Genomic DNA, 15,329 nt, shown 5'->3' with positions numbered 1-15,329 from the left:
AGAGAGAGAGAGAGAGAGAGAGAGAGAGAAGGAAGGAGGGAAGGAGGGGGGAGAGAGAGAGAAGAAAAAGAAGAAGAGGAGAAAGAGGAGGGAGAGAATGAGAAGGAAAGGTGGGGAGGGGAGAGGAAAGGAGAGGAAATGGGTTGAGGACAAAATAAATCCTTCCAGGGCATGAACCCAGTGACCTACTTTTTCAAATTAGGTCCCACTCTAAGTAATCTATTCTCATTATTATCCCATGAAATGAATTAGTTTCCTGAGGAAGTTAGAGCCCTCATAATCAAATAATTTCTTAAATTTCCATCTCTGTACATTGGAGACCGAGTCTTAAATTCTTTAGTATTTAAGTATTTAAAGTGTATACTTTATATCCAAACCATAATATTCTGCCCCAACCCCAAAAGGCTCATGTTCATCTCATAATGTAAAATGCATTCAGTCCTACAAGTTCCTCTAGTCTTTAACAATTCCAACATTTCTCAAAACTCTAAATCCAAAGTATTCTGTGAGACTCAAGGTAACACCTTAGCTGTGTCCCCATATAGATAATAATAGGTAAGTTACATGTTTCTAATATACAATGGAACAGAGTAGACATTTCCATTCCAAAAGGGAATAAACAGTCTCCAAAAAAGCCTTGTTCTTTGCATATATCCTTCCTCAGCAGACATTCCATGGTTCATGGCATCTCTTAGTCCTGGCAATTCCATTACTGATTTAGCTTCCTCTCACAGAATCTCACATCACCCTCTCAGGGGATGCCTGCAGAGACTGCGACCTTGACCCAAATTCCTATCTCCCAGGCCTTCCTTTGAAATCTGGGTAAAAAACTTTCATGAACCCCCTACTTCAGAATTCTGCATTATTTAAAACTGGCACAACACAGATGACACGAAGGCCCACTGCCTGTAGGAACAGTAGCTGGGTCTGCTCAAACAATAGCTGTAGCAGCTACTGAGTGCTTGGACAGTGAAATGAGTCCTGGCAGGACAAGTTTCTAGGTGGCCCTGTGCCTGCAATGTAACCCAGGACTCTCTTCTCAAAGCAGAGTCTTTCAAACTAGTTATTATTTTTACTCCTTTAAACATCTTTCCTTTTTTCTCCATGAAACATTGGTTTCTCTTTAAAGGCTCTGATTTCTTCAGCAACCACACCTTCCTTATTTGCAGTTTTACAAGTATTTTTCTGGCCAAACAGACAAATTTTAAATGTTTCTTCTCTGTTGCCATTTCTCACTAAAAATATGGCTAAAAGCTACTAGCAATAACTATGCCACAGTCCCAATGATTTGTTGCCTTGAAATTTCCTCCAGTAGATTAATTAGTTCATTATCTTTAAATTCAGCTTCAGAGAGTGTCGAGACATGAACAAAATGGAAACAACTTCCTTGTCAGAATATACCACTTATGGACTTTAGTCCAGTTCCCAAAACAGTCCTCATTACTATCTGAAATCTCATGAACACAATCTTTACTGTCCACATTCTTGTTGACATTCTGGTCTCCTGGGATCACACCATAATTGTCAATTAACCTCTGCTTACAACATTCCAAAGCTTCTTTATCTTGTATCTCCACATTTTTCCAAATTCCTCCCACAAATCATTTTCAAAGGCTTCTGAAGCACATGGTCAGGTATAGTCACAGAAATGACCACACTTCTTGTTAATCAACTCTTCATTGTTGTGATCAATAGTTGAGAACAGTAACTTAGAGGAGGAAAGATTTATTTTGGCTCATGGTTTTGGAGGTTTCACTCCAATACAGCTATATGCATTGCTTTTGGCCTTAGGTGAGGACTAAGCTTCATTTCTTTGGGCCTTTGGTGAGAAACATCATGGCAGAAAGGTGTAATGGTGGAAACTGTTCAACTCTTGCCAGGGAGGAGGGAGGGAGGGAGAGATGGAGGGAGAGAGAGAGACAGAGAGACAGAGACAGAGAGAGAGAGGGAGGGAGGGGAGAGGAGATCAGGAGCATGATAAATTCTTCCAGGGCATACTTCCAGTGACTTAATTCCTTCCACCACACAGTAGTCCATTCAAGTTATTAATTTATGAGATTGCTATATTGTGTACCATGCCTTAAACACATGTGTTGTGGTTTAGATATGAGGTTTTCCCCAAGAGGTCATGTGTGAGATGGCATAAGAATGTTCAGAGGTAAATTGATCAGACTATGAGAGGTATAACCTGATCAATGGATTAATCCACTGGTATATATTAACTGGATCATAACTATAGGCAAATAGGGGTGGCTAGAGGAAGTAGGTCACTGAGGACATACATTTTGGGCTTATATTTTGTTCCTGGTGAGTGAACCTCTCTCCCTAATTCCTAATTATTATCTCCTGAGATGCTTTCCTACCCATGCCCTTCTACCATGATGTTCTATCTCACCTGGGCCCACCACTACAGAGTTGACTGATGGTGGACTGAACCTCTGAAATCATTAGCCAAAATTATCTTTTCCTCCTCTATGTTTTTATTTTCAGGTCTTTTGGTCACAGTTGATTAAAACAACATGAATATTTGGGGAAATTCATATCCAAACGGTAACAGTGATCTTTCCCTGAAAGTTCAAAATTTAACTACTTGGATTTATATCCAGTTATTCTGTCAGTTAAATATTTATGGAATGGCCCAATATTATTATTTTGAGACCTATAACATATTGCTTTTTTAGTTTTTACCGTGACATGTAATCTTGCTCTGCCTTCACAAGAGCTCGTGGAGATGCTACTTAACTTTCTAGAAACATTAGACTCAAGATTTAGGACTTAAGTGGGTTTGAGTGATCTATTCGTCAATGAAATGGCTAATCCCAAATCTGATTAGACCAATATTTAAGGGATGTCTAATTCTTTGAATTTTTTATTAAATTATGTGATTTTTTTAACAGCTCATACAATCTGCTTCAGAGATATTTGGGTATGATCATAGATGCTTCTCTATGACCCCAAGCAGTTGTATTTTTAAATTTGTTTTTGTTTAATATCTCTCCTTTAAAAATAATCAAGCATGGGGGTTGGGGATGTGGCTCAAGGAGTAGTGTGCTCCACTGGCGTGCATGCGGCCCGGGTTCGATCCTCAGCACCACATACAAAGATGTTGTGTCTGCCAAAAACTAAAAAAATAAAATAAAATATTTAAAAAATTCATTCTCTCTCTCTCTCTCTCTCTCTCTCTCTCTCAAAAAAATTTTAAAAAAGTACCCAAGCATGTATGGGTCTGGGTAGTCCAGAGGAGATAAGAATCAGACCACAGGCAAAGTTTAAATGATTTATGCCACTGCAAGTGAAGGAAAGAGTTCACGTGTACTGTACTGGTCATTTTCTTTCCAGAATGCTACTCTGAAGGATTTGTTCCTCTTTTGAATTATGACAGATTGATAGATGATAAATTTGAAATATGAATTTACTAGGTGGAAAAGCTATCTTGTTGTCATTAGTACTGCCATTCCAGTATTTCCTGGATCAACTCAGAGAATACAATGCATTGGGGCCTTCAAAACTTCCTTCCTGTACTTAGCCTTAGTCTTATGAAGGAGTATTGATAAACTCCAGGAAATTTAGATAGCTTATTGAATTTTACTACTTATTGTAGATAATAACTAATGTAATATGTTCTAAAGAGTCCAGATTTGGTTGGATATGTATTTATGCATGAAAATGAGGGACAGATGATAATTCTGCCTTCCCTAGTCTCACCCGTCTCACACTGTGTGAGTCCTCTTTACTTTCGAAGACCATTGGGTTGAGTTGTTGGAGTGCCTTCTTTTGCAGGTTATCTCTGTGAGCTGTACAACAGCCCTGCAGTCTTCTTTCTGGAGATCATTAATGGAGAATTTTCTACTATGGTATTAAACAGAGAGGAAGAAGGGCGTGAAGGTACATCAGTCTCAGATTTACAGTTTTTGCCTAATCAATTTGGCTGAGGTTTTGTGATATGGAAAGATATTCTAACAGGGCTTTGTGAATTTGCATTAATGTTGTGTTCTGATACCAGTCAGCAGATAGGCTTTGTTACCTGTGAGTGCTCTGGCTTTTTGTTTGTTTGTTTGTTTTATTTATGAGTGAGCATTTATATGCTACTTTTGATTTTATGAGGGGGTTTCCATTTAAAAATAAATATGCTTATTGTTATAGTACTTATAAATGAGAAACAGTTTTTTATGCATTAACATGTAGAATTAAAGGACCAGATTTTTATATTAACATTATAACTCTGTATGAAGATATTTATTTTAGTAGTTATGTTCCAAGTTGGGAGGAAAAGGTCAGTGAGTTTCCTGTATCTGTAATTACAATCATAGTAGTAGCCAGCTCATTCACCTGTGTATTCCTAATGTGAAATGTGGCAATAAAGCTAGTAATTTTTATATTCAAGCTCTAAAATCAAATTGTTATTGAAGAAAGTAGTCATAGAAAAATGGATTAAATAACTTGTTGTCTGATAGTAGTGTTTTTGTTCTTTATTAATTTTTTCTCTGAAAGTCAGCGAGACTGAAGAGCTCTCCAAGGGGAAAATACCAGTCATAGAAACATTAGTTGAGTTTTATCTCAACTCCTCCATCTACAGAGAAACGAAAGCTGAGTTAGACCAACTCTCAGGTGGTCAGAAGAAGAGGAGCTCAGCCTTCAAGGAGACCACCTATATCACCTCCTTCTATCATCAGCTCAGATGGATTGTCTGGCGTTTTTTCAAGAACTTGCTGAGTGATCCTGAAGAAAACATATTTCAGGTGACCTGAGACTCTTTTAATTATGCTGTAGAATTACCCTGTAGAATTAACATGGTTTTGATATGATCTACTTCAGGAATTGGTTTATTCTCTTCCATTCACTTATTATTCTTGCCTCATTTGGTATGTAATCATGGCCAATAGAACAACAACAAAAAAAAAATCACAAGTTTTACTTATGGGAAAGTTTCTTAGTGATTCTTGAATTACCTCACCCAGAATTTTTGTTGATTTAGACAAATTATAATGGGTAATATTGAGTAGAAAAAAATTTTCCTCAAAAAAAAAAAAGACAATGTGTCTCAGATATGTATGGGTATTGCATAGCTGTCCACTTTCATTTGCAGAGTCATTCACAGGATCATGTGTTGCATTTTGGGAACTCACAAAGCAGTACACAAAATGAGTAAAAATAAACATTTCTGGTCTCACGCAATTCATTTGTTATGAGGGTAGAGACATGATAATTAATATATCAGATTGCAGAAAGGTCTATACAGAAAATTTAATCACCAACGGAGGGAGAAGAGGGACGGGAGACAAAAGGCAGTAGGGGCAAGAGGATTGTTTTGCCCTTGAAATGTGGCAGTGAGAGAACATGATGTTAATGAATACAGTTGAGGGTTGTCTAGGCTGACCATTGTCTGGGCTGCCCACTGTCTGGTGGAGGATCCTGTATGCAAAGTGCTGTTCCTTAAAATTCACCTTCCTTATTGAGATATTTTAAACTTTAGAAAGCACTAGATACCTCAAAGGGTTTGCATTTTATGCACAGATGGTAACCAGACTTAACAAGGCTATTCACTGTCAGGTTAACCCTCTTAACTAGGATGATATAATGTAATTTTCTTCTTTGGCTAGCTCTGTGGTCATTGTTCATTATCACTTCTCAAGGTTTTTCTGTTGTTTTTATCCCCTGTGTCATGCAAAGCTTTTCTAACTTCCAGTTCATTTTCTGTCATTTGTAAGGAAATCAGTTTAGCTGATTGTTTGGGGTTGAACACCAAGCCTGGAGACACTAGGCCTCTGTCTGCATCTTAAGGAGGCCTAGGACCAAATGCACATTATCAATCATTGAGTTTCAGTTGAGTATTGAAAGATGGCCTTTGTTGGCTCTAATGAAGTACTACTGACTATTTAACGTTAACCATCATAATGTTCATATTTAATTATTGCCTGCATCTGTATTTGAGTCAGATTGTCAATTTCTGAAAATATTTGTTGTGCTTTTGATCTGTCATTTCTCTCAGACCATGGACAGTTTTATGTCCTACCAATCAAAGTAAAGTTTTAATGTTTCAGAGCAAATTTGATGTCATTTGGAAGCATGTCAGATGACTTAGATCTATCAACCTGCATTATATATTTTTGAACAATGTGATGTAATCCATTCATTCTTTCATATGATTTATGTATTATGTTTCTTACTTGCTTCTCAAAGTAGTAGTTCTGGACGGAGTATGATTAGGACATAGCTACTTGCAAATACACCAGGATTGTACATTTGGTCCTAGGTGTCCTTAAGATGCAAACAGATGCCCAGTGCCTCCAGGCTTGGTGTTCAGCCTTATGGTCTCATCAGTGAACTCAGTTCTGCAAAAGGAAGTCCAGCAATATTCAGAGAATAGTAGTCTCTAGAATAAAGGGAGAACTCTTAGAGATCCCTGAGTTTAGTGGGACAAATCTCAACAATTTTGTAAATGCTGGAATGTTTGTGTAGGAAGAGGCAAACTCTTTTGTGGAAAGCGCCAAATAGTTAATATTTTAGGCTTTTCAGGTCCATATAGTCCTTGTCTCAGGTTTTATTTGGATGTCTTCAGCATTTATTTGGAAGTCTTTCCAGATTAGGGTCCTCACAAACTATTCTTTACAGATCATGCTTCATTTTTTTTAAACTTTATTTTCCTTTATGCCATAAATGTCCTTCACTGATTATTTCACATTTTAATACTATTATAGTATTGAGTTTCATTTGTTCCCAAATGACTTCCCCAGATCCCTGCATGTCTGTTAACTTTAGTAGCTTTTGTGGGTTCAGTACCTGAATTGAACTGGACCCTTAACTGACAGTGCTGGTGGACACTGAGAGTAATTTTAGCTTGTCCAGTAGTCTACTTGTTGTCCTGCCAATTCCCTGAAGAAAAGATACCTTAATTTGCCATCTAATTTAGATAGCATTTTCATAACATATACTGCTTTATATTCTCCTAATGACTCTGGCCACACCATTAAAGTGTTCATTTAAATGGAGAGATGTGATTATATATATATCATATAATAATAAATGACATGAAAAATCTTTAATTGAAATTCTTACCCTTTTTATGTTCATTTTTCTTTTTGAAAATATAACTGTGGCAGTCATTCTGGGAGTGGTCATAGGTGCATTTTTCCTGGCACTAACACATGATTGTACTGACATCTACCATAGGTAGGTAAATTTGGATCTTGATTTTGATAAAATTCCATTACATTATTCAAGCTTGTAGACATCCATTCAAGAATTTGGATTTATGATAAGTATGATGCAAAACTTAGGAAAGAGTCAATATTCTTTTATACACATGTATACATATGTGTGGTAAATTATATGCAAGCTGAAGTTTACCCTTTCAGCCATTTTATATGTACAGTTCAGTGGCATCACATACATTTATACTGAGCATCCATCACTGCTATCCACCTCTAGACCTTTCTTTCATATTCTGAAATGCAATCTTCATACCATTGAATAGTAAGTCTCCATACCCACCTCTCCCAACCCTTGGCAACCATCTTTGACTTTCTCTGTTGCAGTAATATAATATTTTTTGCATTTGACTGGCTTATTTCCCTTAGCATAATCTCAAGGTTCATCCATACTGTAGTATATGTTGGAATTTGTTTTTTAAGGCCAACTAATTGTCCACTATATTGTTTAGGCATCCATTCATGAAAGTCTGTGTCATTGACCCCTTTTTGGCTATTGTGAGTAATACTGCGATTAGTAGAATTATCTCTGTGAGTCTCTGCTTTCACCTCAATGGGGTATATTGAATGGCTGGGTCATAAGGACTTTCTGTTAAGTTTTCCAAGACCTGCCATGCTGTCCTCCACTGCAGCTGCACCATTTTCCATTGTTCCAGCAGCAGGCAGGGGGCCCAGTTTCTCCACATCCCCACCAGAACTTGTTCATTTTTATTTTTGTAAATAATAGAGATCTATTGGATTTTTGGTGAATATCTTGTGAAGTCTTCTGCCTTTTCAAAAATTTAATTGTTTTATTTTTTCATTATTGTTGACTTGGAGTTCTTTACATTAATGAATTTCTGATCCTTTATCAGTTACTTAATTTGTGAATAGTTTCTCCTATCTTTTGGGTTATCTATTCACTCTGTTGGTAGTGTGTTTGACACATAAATGTTTCTATTTTTGATGTAATCAAGATTGTCTGTTGTTGTTGTTACTAGTGAGTCAATTTCTTTAAATTTTTTTTTTAACATAGGAGTGCCAGATAAGAGGACAGGACTCAGCTTTTCCTGTTGTGTGGAGCACTCATATTACTTGTTGTGATTGTTGCCTAGTTTCAACTGTAATGTGTCCTTTAATCTCTCCTCATGATGAGAGATTTAACTGGCTGTGTCATGTCCTGAAAATAGATGCTCAGCAACATCCCAGACCCAGGGTCCTCCTCATAATTCACGTATGGAGAACCATACGTGGCTACCTGATGGGATGGCTGCTTGTCATCCAGAGCCTAAGGTTACCTCTAAACAGCCAAAGGGGCTGTATGGTCTTATCCCCATTTTATTATAGAGGGTGATTGTAAAAGCTTGTGTCGAGTCTGTTTTGATACATGGAGAAGGCTGGCTATTTTCTAAACTAAGAATGAGCATTGTTTAGATTTACACTATCCCCCAAACTCTCATGTGTTGAAGGGTTCCCCAATGCAGGAGTGTTCAGAGGTGGGGCTTTCGGGTAGTGATAGAATCATGAAGGCACATTTCTCCCCAGTGGATTCATCAATTGATAGTTAGAAAGACTCATGGGTGTGGGACCTAGTTGGAGGTAGCAGGTCACTGGGGGCTTGCCCTGGTGGAAGGTTGATCTTTTCTCTGGCCCCTCCTCCTCTCTCTTTCTCCCTGCTTCCTGGCTGCAATGAGCTGAGCAGCTTTCCTCCAGCATCACTTCTGCCATAATATTCTGCTTTAACCCCAACCAAAGGAGTCAGCCAAGGGTGGACTGAAACCTCTGAAACTGTATATCAGTGTAAATTTTTTTTCCCTGTAAATTGTTTATGTCAGAGCCAGGTACTGCCTGTAATCCCACCTACTTGGGAGGTGGAGTCAGAACAGCCTCAGCAGCTTAGCAAGATCCTGTCTCAAGACAAAAAATAAGGACTGGGGCTGGAGCTGAGTGGTAAAGTGCCCTTGGGTTCAACCCCCGGTTCCAAAAAACATTGTTTATGCTAAGCATCTTGGTCAATTTCTTGAGATTATTTTTGAAGAATTTAGACATCAACCTTATTTTAATTTGTTCTTTTGGCTAACCTTTGTTCACATTTTCTGTGGGCATTTGGCTATGTGAAAGTAGCCTATGTGTGTGGCTTACCTAATCCCTCCTGGGGTGATCAGTGATTTATTCTTTTGATTAGAAAACAGTAGTTTTTCATTTTTTGGAAACTATGTTCTTAAAGCACTCTCCAGCAGTGACTATCAGTCCTTTATCATTTGAAATTGCTAGGGAGGCCAAAGGTTTTGTTCTTCTTTGGGATCAAGTACTATCCTTGCACTTTCTCTAACCTGTATAACTAAGAACTGGCTTTGAATCCTATGTAGAGTGTGAGCACCTTTGATTTAATAGCTTTACAAGGTTGTAGTTATGGCTAAGCAAATTTGGAAAATGTATTTTAAAATGATTCCACTAATCCCAATTCTAGATATTTATGAAAATTATTTGAAATCATTTTTTTGAAAAAGGTGTCATCAGTCCTATGTTCATTGCAGCACTATTCACAATAGTCAAGTTAAGGAATCAAAGTGCCTGTCAGCAGATGAATGGGAAAAAAAATGTAGTATGTATACATAATGGAATACTGTTCAGCCCTGAAAATTGAAATTTTGTCATTTGTGACAACATGGATGGAAGTGGAGAATATTATGGAAAGTAAACTAATCCAGGCTCAGAAAGACAAATAATACATATTCTCACTTATACATACATTCCAGAACAATTAAATAATTCTTAGAAGCATAGAATAGAATAGTAAACGGTGGTTGCCAGAATCTGAGGGATGGGCAGAATGAGGAGATTATGATCAAAGGGTACAAAGTCTCAGATTGAAGAGACACATATTTTTTTTTTATTTTTTTGAGATACATTGCTCATTGCTGTGAAGATGCTAAATAATAATATACCTTTCAAAATTGCTTGGATTAAATTTCAAATGTTTTCACCATAAAAAATGATAAATATTTGAGGTGGTAGAGATCACCTGAATTACCTTGACTTCATTACTTAACATATTTATGAATAGTATCATTACTTTGTACCATATATACACATGTATATTTTGATTTATTTAAAATTAAAAATTAAAATCAATCAGATATGACAAATGTGAGTTACTATCTTATAAAGAATTAGAATGAATTGGTTCTGTAATAATAAAAAGTAATATAAAATAAATCATATTATGTATCTGAATGAATTTCATTGTCTTTTATCTCAGAGTTATGAACACTATAATATCATTAGCTATATTGAACTGAATCTTTGCTATATACCATGCATCTCAAATTAGCTTATAAGTTTACATAAGGTAAATTTTTGGACTCAAAGTTATGTAGTTGATTATCTACTAGGCATGGCTGTTTCCTATTTATTTTAATTATCATATTAACATTTACATGTTTACACATTTACAGGTACTATTATTTCATCATTCTTTAGGCATTAAGAAAATATATGGAGTGTCTCTGGACTCCTGTTTTTCCTTTAATATAGCTGTAATTGTTCACTTGAATTTATATTTAAAATATTTTTTCTCTTGTTTTTTATGTCACTTAATTGATGTCCTACATTTTCTTTTTTTTTCAAAATGTTTCAATTAAAAATCATTCATATCAGTTAAGTTGGTTTGAAGAGAATCTTGTTCTTATTTCCAGGAGGTTGGTATATAATCATAAAAATTATATATATTTTTTAAAAAACACAATTCTTTTACTGAGAAGGTACACAGATTTTTTTTTCTTCTTAAATTATATCTCTTTGATTTATTTTTGAAGACCTTTTAGGAAAGTGGCTGTCCTGGTCAAGGATGACTGTCGGGCTTTGCTGACATGTCTACTGTCTGTGTGTCTGAAGGAACAGAGTGCGGGTTCCTTCTAACATCTGGCATTTTTCTTCCACATGTCTCAACATTTTCTTGACTCAACTTTAAAATCAAACTGGCTAATTAAATTTTTAACCATCTGAGGAGTTTATTAAATTTGCTGTTTCTCTGTTTATAATTTAGGAATGGTGCCAAGCATTCATTCCTAAAATATAAACAGAGAAACACTGAATTCAAGGTGATGGTATTTCTTTGACCAGATAGCTCAGGCTGCCATAACAAAATACTAAAGACTCTATTTTAAAGAAAAATGTTATATAATTTGTGGAAGGAGATCCTGTGAGTTGAAAGCTGGTCTAATAGCTTTGAATTGACTGAGGATTTTTTGTTTGTTTGTTTTTCTGTCCTGGCAGAGCCCGGGCACTCTGTACACTGACTATCTTCCAGAGTTTGGCCAGCCTGTTAGGAGGAAAGAGTGTTGAACTGGAGAAGCTCTTTAGGTGAGTAGGTTTGTATTTTGGGAGTGGATCTATAATTGGGTCAAAGGTGTGACCCAAAGGATTACCAGTATTTTTCTTTTATTTCTTGGTTTGTTTAGTTGACAAATATAAACTGTATGTATTTATCATTGTGTAACATGAGCTTTTGAAATATGTATGCAGGTAATCACAATTAATTGAAAACAAGCAGTCCAGAGTGAAATAGAAAATCAAGAGCTTGTGGGGCCTGTCACCAAAGGAAAACGAAGTTTCAGAATTAGGTGTGGTCATCAGTTTGCAGTGCTGCAGACAAAGCCAGCAATAAAGAGCTGAAAAGTATCTTTAGGTTTTTTGGAAATAACAGGCCACCATTACCCTTGCAAGAAAAGTTTGAAGTCCTTGGTAGAGAGTTAAGTTGTAGGATTAGCAATTGGAGGTGGGAGTACAGTTGGCCTTAGTGGATGAAGGAATGGAAAGATCAAGAGGGCAGTCTTACACTAAAAAGCAGACTGGGTTGTTTCTTCTGCTTTCAAAGATGGAAGATATTTTACCCTATTTATATGCCAAGGACTGGAATTATCAGAAAGGGAAGGAATGAAGATACTGGTGGAAGAGTTTGGAATTTCAGGAGAAAGACATCAGGAAGAAGAAAGATGAGGGTTTGGTAGCTGATGGGTGTATTGCTTGGTGATCGTTGGAGGGAGAAGTCATTTTCTTTTTCTAACATGAGAGTAGCAGAAGTATAAAAAGTTTAGGGATCATAAGTTGCTTTGAGGCCTTGGAGAATAACAGTGTCATCTTTTACAGGGTCAGAATTAGAGTGAAGAAAATCTTCTGTTTTTGCTAAGATTAGCCCTTTTGGTACTACTAAGAGGGAGTCAGCCTGAGAGGAGAAGCAAGGTATCTGAGAAGAGTAAGGAGATGCAGACTCTGTGTCCCACCTCCAGGGAGGCTATACCTGCAATGGAGAAGGGATGGGGGCAGGATGGGAGGGTCAGCCTGGAGCCCATGGGCAGCTCGTGGCAGACCTGGTGGCAGCAGGAAACTGGACAGCAGCGTCTCCACTGAGCTGTGCCTTGGACTAATCTGGAATGTGTGGTGTGTTTTTGTTTTGTAGACAAGAGCTTATTAGTGGATGGTATGAAGTGTCATCTTACTTCTTTGGAAAACTGGTATCTGAAATACTACCCAGGAGTTTGCTGCCAATTATATGTACTTGTGTAGCATACTTCTTGATAGGTAAGTAACAATACAAAGAGAATGTGTCTTTAGTTTTGCTTATGTGTTAAAACCAATTTCTTTTGCAAGCATGTTTATGGTTCCTACAACTAGAAGTACACACTTCCCACCACTAGGGAAGTGTGTATCCATTGTCCATGCTCAACAATAGCCATTCAGTTGAGTATTGTTGTCAAGTCTTTCCCAAGTGAAGCTTCTTCTTTTTGATTTTGGTGCCATGCTGGGTATCAATCCAATGGCTTCATGGATGATAGACAAACGCTCTATCTCTGAGATACATCCCCAGCTGTTTTAAAAATTTTTGTCTTGATCAGGGTCTTTCTAAGCTTCTCAGACTGGTCTGAAAATTTAGATCATCTTGCTTCAGTCCACTGAAGAACTGGGATTGCACACATGCCTCATGCTCTACTTAACAGAACTTTCAATATTTACAAAACTTCATTTTACCAAGATGCCATGTATCATGAAGAAACATAGAAATAATTTATAAAAAAACTCAACACTATGCTGAGGAGCTGTGATAGTTATTGCCTATCTATCTATATTGTTTCTCTTTGTCTCTCAACATGTGACTATATACAGATAAAATTTAGATTGGTATGTATTATTGATAAGGTCTACAGAGATATATAGAAAAGTAAAGAATCTGTGTATACATGTCTTCTTTCCTTATACCCTTAATAATGAGAGAAAGATGGTTACATTGGGGTTTATTGATTTAATAGATCATTCTTGCATTGTTCTCAGACTTTACCCCAGGGTCATTGCTTCTGAATTTCTATATGTTTCTCTCTTTCTCACATACACTGGAAATATCTATTTATGATAACACACTATAGTATAAGAACCAAAAACTTCCAGTTTACAAATAAGAGGTGTATTATAAGGAATTGGTCATGGTATCTAGGCCCCAGACTCCTGATCAGTGTTCTTATAACTGTTCCAAATCTTTAAACTATATAATGAATGTTTGCTTGGTACACTTTTTTTTTAAGTTTTATTTTATTTATTTTTTTTTTATTTTTTATTTTTTTATTGGTTGTTCACAACATTACAAAGCTCTTGACATATCATATTTCATACATTAGATTGAAGTGGGTTATGAACTCCCAATTTTACCCCAAATGCAGATTGCAGAATCACGTCGGTTACACATCCATAATTTTACATAATGCCCAATTAGTAATTGTTGTATTCTGCTACCTTTCCTATCCCCTACTATCACCCCTCCCCTCCCCTTCCATCTTCTCTCTCTACCCCATCTACTGTAATTCATTACTCTCCTTATATGTAATTTTGTATAGCAATGAGGGTCTCCCTTCATTTCCATGCAATTTCCCTTTACTCTTCCTTTCCCTCCCATCTCATGACTCTGTTTAATGTTAGTCTTTTCTTCCTGCTCTTCCTCCTTGCTCTGTTCATAGTTGCTCTCACTATATCAAAGAAGACATTTGGTATTTGTTTTTTAGGGATTGACTAGCTTCACTAAGCATAATCTGCTCTAGTGCCATCCATTTCCCTGCAAATTCTATGATTTTGTCAATTTTTATTGCTGCATAGTACTCCATTGTGTATAGATGCCACATTTTTTTTATCCATTCATCAATTGAAGGGCATCTGGGTTGGTTCCACAGTCTAGCTATTGTGAATTGTGCTGCTATGAACATCGATGTGGCAGCATCCCTGTAGCATGCTCTTTTAAGGTCTTCAGGGAATAGTCCAAGAAGGGCAATAGTAGGGTCAAATGGTGGTTCCATTCCCAGCTTTCCCAGGAATCTCCAAACTGCTTTCCAAATTGGCCGCACCAATTTGCAGTCCCACCAGCAATGTACAAGAGTACCCTTTTCTCCACATCCTCGCCAGCACTTGTTGTTGTTTGACTTCATAGTGGCTGCCAATCTTACTGGAGTGAGATGGTATCTTAGGGTGGTTTTGATTTGCATTTCTCTGACCGCTAGAGATGGTGAGCATTTTTTCATGTACTTGTTGATTGATTGTATGTCCTCCTCTGAGAAGTGTCTGTTCAGATCCTTGGCCCATTTGTTGATTGGGTTATTTGTTATCTTATTGTCTAATTTTTTGAGTTCTTTGTATACTCTGGATATTAGGGCTCTATCTGAAGTGTGAGGAGTAAAAATTTGTTCCCAGGAGGTAGGCTTTCTATTTACCTCTCTTATTGTTTCTCTTGCTGAGAAAAAACTTTTTAGTTTAAGTAAGTCCCATTTGTTGATTCTTGTTATTAACTCTTGTGCTATGGGTGTCCTATTAAGGAATTTGGAGCCCGACCCCACAATATGTAGATCGGAGCCAACTTTTTCTTCTATCAGACGCAGAGTCTCTGATTTGATATCAAGCTCCTTGATCCATTTAGAGTTAACTTTTGTGCATGGCGAGAGGAAGGGATTCAGTTTCATTTTTTTGCATATGGATTTCCAGTTTTCCCAACACCATTTGTTGAAGATGCTATCCTTCCTCCATTGCATGCTTTTAGCCCCTTTATCAAATATAAGATAGTTGTAACTTTGTGGATTAGTCTCTGTGTCCTCTATTCTATACCAT

General features: G+C 36.9%; 1 pseudogene; it reads left to right on the top strand.

Annotated features, from left to right (window-relative positions):
• Positions 1-15,329, top strand: part of LOC144372533 (broad substrate specificity ATP-binding cassette transporter ABCG2-like) — a 39,593-nt pseudogene that overhangs the window by 13,596 nt on the left and 10,668 nt on the right.

This window comes from Ictidomys tridecemlineatus, unplaced genomic scaffold, assembly GCF_052094955.1.
Source record: "Ictidomys tridecemlineatus isolate mIctTri1 unplaced genomic scaffold, mIctTri1.hap1 Scaffold_1191, whole genome shotgun sequence".
Lineage (NCBI taxonomy): Eukaryota > Metazoa > Chordata > Mammalia > Rodentia > Sciuridae > Ictidomys > Ictidomys tridecemlineatus.
Note: the sequence above shows the minus strand (reverse complement) of the source record. Positions and strands in the feature narration are given on the sequence as shown.